This window comes from Botryllus schlosseri, chromosome 12, assembly GCF_051294905.1.
Source record: "Botryllus schlosseri isolate E-star chromosome 12, Bs_hap1, whole genome shotgun sequence".
NCBI lineage: Eukaryota > Metazoa > Chordata > Ascidiacea > Stolidobranchia > Styelidae > Botryllus > Botryllus schlosseri.
This window is the reverse complement of record NC_137247.1, coordinates 23,330,975-23,345,703: the sequence shown is the minus strand read 5'-3', so window position 1 is coordinate 23,345,703 and position 14,729 is coordinate 23,330,975. Positions and strand designations below refer to the sequence as shown.

Below are 14,729 nucleotides of genomic sequence, written 5' to 3'. Positions count from 1 at the left end.
CACCGCGTATCCGTATTGTGACATGAAACAAGCGATGAGTCACACTGGAAGAATCGGCATAGCAAGTATTTATGAAGCAGATGAACCTTTGAATCTTTCCATTTTCTGTGCTATGAAAAAATGATAGTGTTCAATCGCGGTGTTAAACATTTTTCATCACCATAAATTTGGCAGCAACTTTACTATAAATAATTTATAGTTGGACATGTAGTTGTAGCATATGGAGATAGGTTGGGAGTTAAGTTGAGATGACATCGAGACGGAGTTTAAAAAAACTTATATGACAGATATCAAATGCAAGACAGGTCTCACTAAGTAGGTAGAGACAGTTCGAATGAGTTTTTTCTAGTTTCATTCCTATATTGCAATATTCATTCATGTTTAACAGGTTCTTACTCCAGCTGTCCTGTGATTCTTTTTGAATGCGTACATTCAACAAGACTCACTCATCCCATTGTCTTACCAAGTTTCGCGCGGCGATTATGCAAATTGACGTTCGCGATTATGACTAGCGTGACCCACTCACTTCTTGATCGACCATATTAACCTAGGGTTGCCATACGTCCGGAATTTCCCGGACATGTCCGGAATTTTACTGTTCAAACTTGCGTCCGGAAGGAATTTCGAAAATATGCGTAAATGTCGGGAGTTTTGAAGGTTTGACGTATAGGCTCATAATTTTTTCATTAATCAACATATTAACATTATTTTTGGGTATATATATATGCTACATGATATTTTTCTACGCGCTACGCGCGATTTACTATCACATTAATTTTTTTATTATGGGGACTACCACCCTCTCAAAAACTGCAATAAAATATAAATAAAAATAACCTTCATTTACTGCAGTGGTTCCCAACCTTTTACCACCCACGTACCATTTCGAGGTTTTATGCAGTGCTCGCGTACCACCTAAAAAATCATTACTTAAGTTACGCGCGCCGAAAGCGGTCATAAATGTTTCCACCGTGTTGAGCTGCTCAAAGCAGTGAACTGTCCATTTTAAGGCGCAGTATATGATTCCTGTAGTGGATCCATTTGAAATTCTCACGGTCAAATATATTAAAACGGAATTTGGTTAGGTAAGAATCCCAATGCTTTACGACTAAACCTCTTCCCCATAGGCTGTCATAGGTGCGATTGACCCTACCCACGACTACGACCTTGCAACTGCGACGACGGCTTCGAAAAACACAAAATCAACCCCACCTGAACTAATAACTCCTCTCGGTCGAAAAACAAAATCTACTCGCGTAACACCTGGAAGGCCTTCGTGTACCGCTAGTGGTACGCGTACTACAGGTTGGGAACCACTGATTTACCGAAATAAACCTAATTATAACCCCAATTCTAGGAAGACGGTATATTCCTAGAGATAGTTAGAGCCATTTAAATGCTTTATTCAAAGATAGTGGTTCCAAACGTGGGGGTCGTTTGCCTTTATTCTGGGGTTCGCGAAGATGTTGAACGTAATCAGCTTCCAAAATAGCCCGTTAGTAAGTCTGACCAAAGGTGCTGACTTCTTTTAGTAATCACATTATAGGACACTATGATCACACCACTGGATGTGGGGTGTTTATAAAGATCCTTGGTGCGCAGTGGCATAGGGCTCATAAACAATCTTATCGATGTGACATGAACATGACTCAACGATGTGTACAATTACACTCCCTGTATTTTCGAAGTCATTATCCTTCACAACCTCTACCGCTAACACTTATCATGTGGGCGAAGAGAGGATAAAACTATATAGCAATATGGAAGTTAACCAATATTATTGACACAAGTAATTCAAAACATTTAAGGACCAGATACATATACCAAGCCTCCCCCCTCCCCCCAGAAGTTGCATCAAATACCCTATGGTAGGTCCAAAATCATTGTTTATTTGGCCGGAGAGGGACTGAATAATTGTGGTTCCTGTCCCTGTTACATTACACACACCACATATACACCTGAACCTGGTTCGTGACCATCTCTGGCCTATAAGGAAAGCTTTGCTAGTGTGACGTCGTATTGACAGACAATGTGCTCATAACTCATTTGGAATTCCCCTAGTGGGCGCTAAAGACTGTCCGGAATTTGAGTCACATAAATATGGTAACCCTATATTAACCTAATCAGCGATATCCCATATATGCGTAAAGTAAATACATAATTAGCTATATTATTTGACAATGAACAGTTGGCCTTACTGAATCGATGTGCTAAATGGCACGCAAGACATTTTCATGACAGTTATCACCGTTTATGTGTATTCAAGTAAACTAGTAAATTATCGTTTTGATCTTCAGATACGAGTTAACAAAAAAGTGTGAATAGTCAATACGATGATATTTCGTGTTGATATGCACGAAGCAAATCTTCTTATAGTGACTGAGCTTAGGCGCCGTGTGTAGCGATGACAAAGGGCATTGGAACTTTGGAAATTCTACAGAAAGGGTGAATAACATAGCCTCGCAGACCGATAGGGCGAGGAAGATCTTTCAGTTACAAGATACCAGAAAAACCTTTTCATTAATCTTACCTCGAATCCGGATCCCTGTTGTACCACCTCGCCAGAGCAAAATAAATGTCCTCTTCCGTATCCGCCATGAAATCGTCCCTCTCTAAAAAGATCTTGATCTCTTGTGGACGCGCACTCAAGAACTCATCATCTGTATCCATGCAACATTATACCCGACATGCCAACATTGAAACAAAAGTAGGGGACGACGAAGCAAGCCAAATTAAGAACAAAATCGTGTGCAGCTGCAAGCGCAAAATAACAATTCAGGAAAAAGTCTGATACGCTGATGTAAAGTGGCTCTGAGAAATTGCAAATTAAGAAATGAATGCACATGTAAATACCACGATTACCGACCATCGCCACGTCACATGACATATAAAGAAATGATGCGGAAATTACAATATGCATGAATACTCCATATCAGTAATGTAAAATCTACGGTTTGCAGGCAGGATCTGCTCCGCAAAGCAATGATATGTAAACGAAAAGGAGCTTGTAGTATGCAGCACTTTTCTATTAAAATAATTCAGATTTAAAAATGGTATCGGCCCTGTGCATTGCGTTGTGAGCAGTAATGATGTGCCCTTATGAAAATAAACAATCGGGTTTCCTTTGATACGATTCTGAGTCACCCCAAAAAAGTTTATGGAACCACCGCACTGATACAGCGCATTTTACATATTACAAAACGTCACATTATATTCATAGAAGTAGATCTAATGGCTCTGTAAGGCTGGTACCTATTGATGAAGAAATGATATAGCGATGTAACAGCAGATATTTGCGTTCCGGTGTTTAATCAGCTCAACTCAACGGTTCAGCCTGGGCATTTTGACCTGTGAATAACTAGCCTTTTGTTAATTTTTTCTTGTAACCTTTGCAATCGTGTGCGCTTTTTGTAATGTGGTGACGATGACGATACCACAGATTCGCATGTCGCCATTTATGGCGACTGGGGGAAGATATAACACTGCCAACAAACGGTTATAATGCGACACATGATCATGTCAGACATTTGCTTTCTTGATGGATTTCTACTGCTGAGCATTTATCAAAATCCTAGTCCTTCATTGAAATGTTTTAGCTAGATAATCCCAGCATTGTTCCTATTTATGCATTTCATTTTGGACGGGAGGTTTGACATGCTCAGCATAGTTAGTATATGCTCATCATAGTGGCGATTTTGTCCAACCAGAAAAGACACGTAGTTGTAATATAGGCCGGCTCGATAGACTATACTAGCATCACTGCATTATGGTGCGAAACGCCAGAGAGGTTGGTCAACATACCTCACCTTCAGAAAATTGCCGGAAGGACATCCCAGATATAGTTCGTACGTTTCGTATAAAACTTCATATTCCATATCACCCTCAATATAATATTCTTCAGAACTAATGGTATCTCCAGGTCTCGCAGACCTGGAAGGAGGCTTATACTGTGATTCCGCCATGTTCGTCACAAATCAATTCAACGTAAACCAAAACAAAATCTTCTGCAACAAAAGAACCTAAACCAGCACGTTAACTTGACAAGTTTTACGCAATGCGTACAAGCGAGATAGCAGACTGCCCGTTCGGAGCGCAAACGTTCCCGTAGAAATGTGATTAACAATCAAACGTAATCAGTCTGGGATCGTGCCGGGGTGTGTCACGGAGATGAACATTGAACATTCCCTGCAGAAATGGGAAATGTAAAGAAAGACCGCAATTACTTCGATATCGCACACGGGACAGATAACCAAATTCGATGAATCTAAAATTTTTATACGTAAGTGTTGTCGGGATATTATAGTCGAGTCGGTAGTCGGGTTTCACTCATTATAACGTTATCACGGCATGAAAGATGTGGAAAATTCAAACGTACTACAAATACTATATTCTGGCAATTCTAAACCGCAAGAAAAAAATTCGGTAGCCTGTACCGGAGAGTGTAATGAAGCTTCAACACTGTAAAAAATCTGGTAGATTTCCATATAAATATTTGTAAATTGTACAACAAATTACCGGTCACGGCCAATAACTGCGCTTAACGTGTAATTTTACATTTTAATATGTAATTTTACCTTGATTTGGTTGTAAAGTCAAGTTACCAGAATTCCTTCGCAAAATTACTGACAGTTACTTGTCACTGTAGTTTACCAGGCCGTTGGCAAAATTGATTAGCATCCAAATCCGTGGAGCCAATGTATAGGCTACGTGGAACTGAAGGTTACTGCGATATCATTCTCGTGGTGATTTGACCTGATTCAACCTCTTTGCGAGACAGGGGTAGGTGATACGGAGCTGGTTGACCCTATAGTACCAATTTCAGTATAGTTCATAGTAGGGTACAAGAAACAACTGACAATCGTAGGTTGTTGTTGTTTATGAAACAAAAATATGTGGCGCTTATCGCCCAAAGGCCTGTTGCACTATCGAATGTAAACATGGAATGGCAACCAGACTTGGACAACTAGATAAGTCTAGTTAGCCCAGTGGTTCTTAACCTTGCCCCCAGCGCCCCCCAGGGGGCGCTGGCGATTTTGAAAGGGGGCGGAAACGCTCAGGGGGCGATATGGGAGGCGCTGGGCTCAGGGGGGCGGTATGGGGGGCGCTGGAGAAAAATGGCTTCGCAGTAGATGATGTGGTGATAGGACATATCCTTAATGATTATTCAGAGCAAATTAACGCCGAAAACTTCGTTACATATAGCCTTCAAAATACATATAGGTTTAATTGTCCATGGGCGCCTAAATGACTGACACCGAATGTTCATATCTTGGCAATCTGAACCCCAGAAGACGAATTCCATCTGGCAGGGAAAAATTATATGTCAGTGAAGAAATAACAATCTGAAATCGTGTGCGTCTTTTAGTTTAGTACGATTGGGCGACAGGGATATTCCTGTTGGGCGATATCCCCGTTGAGCGATTCTATATTATTTGATATTGCAGACAGGGGGTCACGAAATAACATCATGCAACGAAGTCATACCAACGGGTTCGCCCGCCCGAACATGTTTAATTATTAGTAACGTGCCCTACAGTTTCCAAGAAACCTCACAATGTTCGCTTTAAGTTTTGATGAGTCTGCGCACACTCAACAACTCACTTCGCTGACCCCTGGACAACAGTGCGTATCGACTAAAAAAGGGTAATAACTTCGGATTTGTTGTGCGCAACGTAGATTTTCTGTGCGCAGAGACCGTGTCAGCACTACGCACGAGTGCACTGTGCAGCTTAGAGGGAACATTGCACCGCACTCAGCTCTACCGGTAAATGTGTTTACGTGAGCAGAGAGAGGATAAAAATTAATCTCAATTTGCATGCAATTCCCGATGATACTGACCAATTCAATCATTAATTAGTGAAATTTTTCGCGCTTCGCGCGACTAGGAGAGAATAGCTTCCTCAGTAAATGGACACCCAATGTAGATACCTAACAGGCTTTCAGCAAATAGAGGACAGCCTAATGGGGGTCTGGGAGTGAAGTCCCCCGGAAGCTTGGATTATCACCCGATGGGGCCCAGCACCAACGTTTTTTGTTTGGCGGGGGGGGGGTGACTGACGAAGTGCTGTTACGGCCCTGGTAACGAATAATTGTTCCTGCGGGCACGCCGGAATATGTTTAATTATTAATTACGTACCCTTTATCTTCCTATACAACAGCTCACTCCGTTTATCGCGACTTATATATGTAATTACTAGGGCTGGGCACAATGATTCGAGTACTCGAATCTGAATCGAGTAGTAATTTTAATGATTCGAGTCGAGTAGTAAAAGACGATTTTTTCGAGTACTGAAATTATACGGTCCTCGCAACTGAAAGTTAATTTACTGACGAGAATTATAGTTTTGATACAATTTTCCACTGAGGAAGCCTTGAAACCTTGATTGGCCGTGTCTCAGCTTACCAGGCATAGTACAAAGCTACGAACATTACTGGAAATAACACATTTCCGAAGTCATGATCATCCCACAACATTGTTAAGAAGTGCAATGAAATCGATATGGTCGAGAAAATACCAAAGTATCTTTAATGTGACGGATAACAGTCATTACGTTCTTTGTGGTGGCATAAAAGGTACATATTTGGACTTCGACATAGTACATTCTGTTGTGACGTCATAATGAGTGATACTCGATTACTCGACTCGACTCGAAACATATTACGTGATTCAGAATCGAATCACTCAGGTACTCGATTTTGCCCAGCCCTAGTAATTACCACTTATTCATTCATGCATTATAGAAAATTTTGGTACCTAGGGCGACCAGGCCGCACAAACTTTGCTGACCATCGAAATCACGATAGGGGGTTCGTGGGGGCGAAGCACTCAGAAGTTCGGTTTATCACGCTATGGGTGTGCAAGGCAATAGGTTTTAGGGGGCTGACGAAGTGCTGTTACGGCCCTCCCTCTTACTCATTGTCTTTATTACATTCCTTAGATTATGAAGTTGAGGGGGGCGCTGGAGCACGATAATTTTTGAAAGGGGGCGCTGGAGGAAAAAAGGTTAAGAACCACTGAGTTAGCCCCTTGTGGCTATACTGTAAAAAAAACCTCGATTTATCGCGAAATGTTTGGAAGCACGGTAGCCAGACATTTCGTGGCAATTTAACATTGCCGTTAGTCAATGTCAATTTAACTTACACTCGTCCGGTAATCTCACTTTGCACGCCAGACTATAATGTTACAGTCACCTTCGGTATATCCAATCTACATTTTATCCTGTATATTCACCACTCAGACTATAATTTTACCGCCTACCTACATACATGCTGTCTGTGTAAATCAGGATTACATACACGCTTGTAAATTCACGTACATCCCATACCCATCGCAAAGCAACCCGATGCCAAAATATCGCAAAAGCTTCTTCACACCCAAAAACGACATTGGAACAAACTGTATAGTGTATATTCATTCATGATTCACGATGAGAAGATTATCGATGGAAAAGTATTGCTGCAGGAGGTCTAATTCTTCTTTAGGAGACATGCAGTAACACGAGTGGTCTCCCACCATCGGCCAAACTTCCACTTGTTTCTTTTTCTCGTCCTCATTCCTTCTGAGTAGCTAGTATCTTGCAGTTCCACTAAAAAGAATTCATGCGTAAGTCTCTATATGAAGCAAAGTTCCTAACCTATACATGATATTATAAAGACTACTAAGAAAAGGGTAACAAAAATATAACAATTTTTGAAGTACCGGTACTGGTACATAGTGTGGTGACGGCTCCGCCTTTTACATGATATAGCAGAGATTCATGACTTACTTTATCAAATGCAGCAGGCAAGTTATAAATGATATTGCATCTTCGTGTGGGCCAATTATTATTAGTCATGCACTTTATTGCATGCTGTTATTTCTTGACCCCCGATCAGGATTGTCCATCGGATTGGTAGTGGAAATAAATTGAAATCGCCCAAATGTACCATAAAAAAATTTCTTTCGTGAGGAGCACACGATTCTGATTCCTGCTCAGATTTAGAACCTGGGTGCTACTATATTAGAATCGAAAAATTAAGTTATGATGAATTGCGTGGAGCGCGAAGAAAATTTCAAGAATAATTAAAATCTCTAAAAAAATTGGGAGTGAATTAGTAATTTCAATTTGCATGTCGACGGATGCTAACACATACTAATTGAATTAGGTGTTGACGGCCGCACAAATTTCCATCTACGGCAGCAGGTTGCCCATCCCTGATCTAATAGGATACATATGGTATGTCTTACGCCAAGTTTGAATCCGTATTCCAGTCTTTAACATTTTTGACAAATCTCCCCAAACTCGTTTGAAAATAGCAAAAAAGCATTGGACAGGACATCAATTTGTTTCAAGGTAGGTTGCACTGAGACTAATCCTAATAATGGTAGTGACTACAGAGAACAGGGCGTCGTATATATTGCCATGCTCAATTTGATCAGTTTTGGAATTGAATTGAATTAAATTGTGTTGATATAGGGTAGCTTAATTGAAGGCGAAACCGAGCAACCTATTAACAACAGCTACCCGGCGCAACGAGCTTTAGGCTGCTGCCAAAGCTATGAAGTAATAAATGACTTACTCTTGGGAATTCCTCTAAATCTTCGAAGAATATCAAAAATTTGCTTAAATGAAGTTGAGCGCGACTGCTGGAGTTTGAATTTGGCGAGCTTTCTTGAATACGAAATATGTTTCATCTTCAACAATCGTCTTCTGAAAATGGTTGCAAAACACATATGTTTAGTCAGAATTCATACAGACTTAGTCAATTTCTGGCGTTCCCCAGGTTGAGAACCACTGATCTTATGTATTGAAGCAAAAGGTTCCTCATTTGAGGTGGCATGTGTGCCAAACAAATCCAGCAGTGGATGGAAACATCTCTATGCTATGGCCCAAAAATGACATAAACATGCCAACAGTTTCAACTACTCCGCGGCAGAGTATGAGGTGTCACAGGTCAGTATATAGGTCGACTAACATCCCAAAATAGAACAGAGAATGCGGCGAATGAAATATTTCAATCATGAAATCAAAGTCATCCCGGTGGTGTGCACAGTCGTAGATATTCACGGTAACGAATACTATGTAGTATTGTACCTTTTACGATGCGTATCCCAATCAGCATTCCTAGGAATCTTCAACGATCGTGTCCACTTTCTTCAAGTACAACAAGTTGGCTCCACCCTTTGCTCAAATCTCAATAATGGCCAGACTACGATACGACACTCTTACGATTTCGAAATAAGCTGTATTCATCCGCTGACATGCAACCAATAATATTTACTGACCACTGCGTTATAATGTTTGATTTAGGTCGTTTTTTACATACAGAAACATTTATCATTACATCTGGTCCCTTTCTTTTCCATCTAATTGCGTATAAATTGATATTTATTCCATGTCATGTCACTACTTACCGTACTTAGCTACTTACTTAACCAGACGCTGCTTGTGATGTCACAGTTGTGCGTTGGTTGTTTATTACAAATCTCAGAAAAAGCAGTAACGCGTAAGGGTAACCTATTACAGGTCGCCTAACCCGCCTTGTTCGCCATTAACAAATGGTCAACTTAGCATGCGGTGCTGATATTTCTAGTTTCCCGAACAATATTATACATCATAAACTGATATTCTAACTCATCAGTCCTATCCGTGACAACGAATGTAACCAGCGAGACCGGCCGTATAGCCTTATAATATATTATAGTGGCTATCTACGATTGCCAGTTGTTTCTTTTACCCTACTATGTACTATATAACTATACTGAAATTGGTACTAGGGCCAAAAACTTCCGAATGACAGACCCCAGTCTCGCGAACGAGGTTGAATCAGGTCAAATCACCACGAGAATGATATCAGTAACATTCAGTTCCACGTATACATTGGCAGCAGAGATTTTCAAGCTAATCAATTTTGCCAATAGCCTGGTAAACTTCAGCAACGAGTAAATGTCAGTAATTTTTCGAAGAAATTCTGGTAACTTGACTTTAGAGCTAAATTGAGGTAATATTACATATAAAAATGTAAAATTACAAGCTACGTACAGTGATTGTCAGCTACCGCCAATTCGTTGCAAAATTTACAGAGATTTCCCAGTAAATCTACCAGATTTTTGACAGTGTGGCAACCACATTTCCGTGGCTCTCATCAATGGCCAGGAAAAATTTCTGCTGTACCGCTACGAAAACTGCTCACGATAAAAACTTAACTAAAAATCTGCGTTCATTGAAGCTTGAAGCTGCGCGCCGATAGGTCTAAATTTCATGATTCTGCGTCATATTTTGTGATGCGACTGTTGATATACAATGTTCCATGCAGTTCCTCCAGTTGCTGACGATTACCGCTGACTATAGTGTCAGCCAAAAATATTATGGTTCATTTTAATATAAATATAGTATTCCATTCTATATTGAGGTTCTGTACCTCCAAGAAGCTCTTTAACTAGATTTATATTTTCACATTCCCATCGCCGGGCGAAGACTACTACAATTATACAAGTCTTCATCGTATTAGCAGAAGTGCATCCTATTTTTAAGGTAAAATTATGCCTATTGAAAAACACCTTCAAATATGTGCAGTATCTTGATGTCAAACAGTATTGCAATCGCCTAACATACATTTTGCAGTTATTTCAGATCCGTATTTTGAAAAACACGTTATAAAAACATTAAGCACGGTTAGTGATGATTGCTTATTCTCGGACTCCATATCTAACAATAAATGTTCACAATAAAAACACGGTCCCCTTATATAAATAGCTATGGCAGTTTTCGTCACTTCATTAATGGTTCGCCATCACACTGTAATTTAAGATGCACGAAAGTAGGTGAAAGGTGAACAAAATAATAGAATGCCGTGACGAGCTCCTTCGATTCCAAAGTAGGTGAAAGTTCACGGCCCATGACTACCACGTACGCAGGAATGACAGAGTCATTATTGGAATGCGTAATTTGAAATAGATAATACAACTATATAAGAGTAGAGATGAAGCGTTTAATCAAGCTATATCCTATGTGTTGAGGTGTAGCCGGGTGCCTTTATTTTGTGCTAGGAAACTTATGAAAATTATGGAAACTTATGAAACTTATGAAAACTTATGAAACTTATGAAAATTATGGAAACTTATGAAACTTATGAAACTTATGAAAACTTATGAAACTTATGAAACTTATGAAAACTTATGAAACTTATGAAACTTATGAAAACTTATGAAACTTATGAAAACTTATGAAAATTGTGGAAACTTATGAAACTTATGAAACTTATGAAAACTTATGAAAATTGTGGAAACTTATGAAACTTATGAAAACTTATGAAACTTATGAAAACTTATGAAAACTTATGAAAATTGTGGAAACTTATGAAACTTATGAAACTTATGAAAACTTATGAAAATTGTGGAAACTTATGAAACTTATGAAAACTTATGAAACTTATGAAAACTTATGAAACTTATGAAACTTATGAAACTTATGGGAACTTATGAAAACTTATGAAACTTATGAAAACTTATGAATCTTATGGGAAATTATGAAGCTTATAAAACATGAGGTAAATTAATTCAGATTCGAAGTTTATTGCGAGACCATTGCCTCGGTATTCGATACCAAATAGGGATTTTTAAATCATGATTGCAATAATGGCAATCAAGATTTACATAGACCATGCAGTGGTTGCCAAAATCTTCAACCTCGCGGCACCCTCTGTAAATGGAAAATAGTCAGCGGCACCCTAGCATTATCGACCTTTTTTGGCTAGCAGCACACTGTAAACTACCGGAAGATTTGAGAGCACCGATAGACACGCGGAGGTGATCTCTGACGAAGCTATTTTACCTATTCGATGACCGCGAGTAGGCTTTGCCTTCTTGTACTATACTTGAAACCAGACATGGGGTGATTACTTCATGAATGTAATCGATTGCGATTACGATTACTTCTGCATGACGCGATTACGATTACGATTACGATTACAGCAAAATCAGAAAGTAGTCGATTACAATTACGATTACATTGGAAAAGTAATCACGATTACTCACGATTACATTTATTTTGCATCTTAGAAGCTATGTTGGAAGACAATATATGGATTTCGCTGAAAAGGCCTAATGAGATAACAAACTCCCTTTCAAAAGATGCGTCATTTGCTTGTTACGTCATAATGTATCATTGCCCATTTTCGTAGAGGTCAATTTATCGCGCCCAACGATTTGCATTCTTGCCAGGGCAATAACTGCCGCACCCCAAATTTCCCAATAGGGTGAAGAGCGAGCTCGAAGGGGACTCAAAAAGTATTTCGTAAACCAACATAAGTTATAGAGTATTTTCGAGAGATCGCCAACCGCGGGTCCGAGAGCCGCATGTCGCTCTCAGCTAGCCAACTTGCGGTTACCCTTGACGTTGGAAAATCTAACAAAAATAATAAAAAATCAATCTATAACAAAAAAAAATGATATTCAAAAATTTCACTTGCTTTGCTTGGAATCTGGAGTTTATAATTTAGGGTGAAGACCAATTCCTTTGATGTCGAGTAGCGATTCTCTACTCAGCAACGATTTCGTTGCTCAACTCACGTCAAAAAGTATGCTCACACTCAAATGCGTCTGGATCGGCAATCAAATTTAAGTCTGCTCATCACCAGACTTATTCAAGTGCAGGCGGTGTTACAACACGTTTTACAACGCTATCTGACCAGAAAACCAATGGATTATTTGACTTGATTATTAAGTTCAACGGCCGCATTGAATGAATGCTTTTTAACCATGATGAAAATGTTTTCAAGTCCTATTGTAGTTAATGTGGCCGCTGACCCTAGTAATTTACAACTTGAGTTGCTAGACATGCAGACAGATATAAAGACATGACAATTTGTTCATGCGTCTCACGAAAGTTTTTCTTTTAGTCTGCTACGTTTGAGCCACTACAATATCTTTTGATTATATAACAAACCGGAGGTCACGAATTAAGAACATACACTAAAGTAATTATAACAAGAAACCAGAGGTCATAATTATGAATTAAGTTGCCCCAGCTCTACATGTAGGTAATTGTGTGGCGAGATAGCGCAGTTGTATAATCCACGGCTGCAACACCAATGTGTTGTCTTACAAAAAGCTTAGAAGTGGCCGTGCTACAAGTCGGCAGATACGGAATCGAAAATGCATGAAATCGGCTTAGTGTAAATGTCTGTGGTAGTCGACAGACAACATGATTACCTCAAACAAATAAACTCTACAGGTATATCTGACCATCGCGGGCTGAGAGAGGATTAAAAATTAATAGTAATATATTGCAATTACTAAATTTCTTGACGAAATTCAGTCTTCAACTTGAGATTACCACCCTACGGGGGCCAAAGACCAACGTTTGGAGTGGGAGACGAATTGCTGTTTTGGTCCTGGTACCAGCTACAACCCACGCTAACATGATATATAAATATAAGTCCATGGCCATGGCGGCAGGTCCCAATGTTGAATAAAGAATTATGAAATAACGATAGGCGCCCGTTTCAAGTAGAGTCACATGAGAATAAGACGAAGCGAACATAAAATTCTGCCTTCAACTTGATACAGATATTGCACTGCAAGCTGCCGTTACGAGAAATGGCAAAACGGCTCGCTTATGATATATATATCACCAGCTGTTGATTTTTACTGCTTCGTTGTGGAAACCGCAATGTATTATTTGACGAGTACAAAATTTCAAATCTTTGTCCGATGTACGTACGTACTGGATAGGCCTACTGCTCGCCAAGCAGCAACGGTCAAACTGCGTTTAACTAAGCATAAGCATAACCAAACATCAACACGTAAGTTACTATTTTAAACTATAGGCAGAGCGGAGATAAATTATACTGCTGCGAGGTAGTGTCATGCGGAACGCGTTGATAATCTGATATACAGCACGGCGGGTGTTCTTACAATCAGACTAATGGACGACGTCGGTACATCGAATATCTATTTACTGTGGATACTTCTTACACAATGACGCGCAAAGCTAGTAGGCTGCTTCTGACGTAATAATGAGCAGTGGCGTTTGAAAATCAGGCGTTTGTGCTGTGTCACCAACCTGGTATAACATTTTTTCCTTGTTCACGAATGTTCAGTTTATGTCATAGTCCTTGTACAAATAAAAAGTAATCGTTCTTTCACGGAGAAATCGATTAGATATGGGAAGTAGTCGATTACGATTACGATTACTTCGGAATTTTTTCCAATGTAATCGATTGCGATTACGATTACTTGAAAATGCTGTAATCGTCGTAATCGATTACGATTACTAATCACGATTACTCCATGTCTGCTTGAAACCATGCGGTAACCAATAGCCAGCACGCCTAATAAGAGAATGGGGACTGTTCTGATTACAATATGAATTTATAAACTTGAACATCGACGACACTTCATTTCTTGATGGTAATTAGGAAGGCAATGAGGTTTTGAAAACCGCATTGTCTCACAGGCGCCAGTATGTCTGCGATCAATCAACGCATCGTACAAAACTGGATTAACCCTTCTCGGCACGCGATACGTCTGGTAAACCGAGTTCGCGTGGATATTGGTTGTCGGCATGACAGAAATTATATTTTTACAAATGAACATCACATCGAGACCGACGGATTATAATTTAGATTATTGAACGTTTTCTTTAGACTACAGTTATTTTAAGCATAATTTCAAATTTTCGCTGAATATATTCACAACGCCACCGCTGCAAAATGAATAGGTTGTGAATTCGAGTCAGGCTGAGGTC

The 14,729-nt window shown here is 39.6% G+C and overlaps 1 long non-coding RNA gene across 1 annotated transcript; it reads right to left on the bottom strand.

Moving 5' to 3' along the window:
- Positions 1–333: 333 nt before the first annotated feature.
- On the bottom strand, positions 334–11,006 carry LOC145452260 (uncharacterized). Its single transcript, XR_013919272.1, has 5 exons — positions 9,075–11,006; positions 8,560–8,690; positions 7,016–7,586; positions 2,531–4,973; positions 334–915 (listed from the first exon to the last, which is right to left on the bottom strand). It is a non-coding gene; the product is annotated as an uncharacterized LOC145452260 (long non-coding RNA).
- Positions 11,007–14,729: the final 3,723 nt, after the last annotated feature.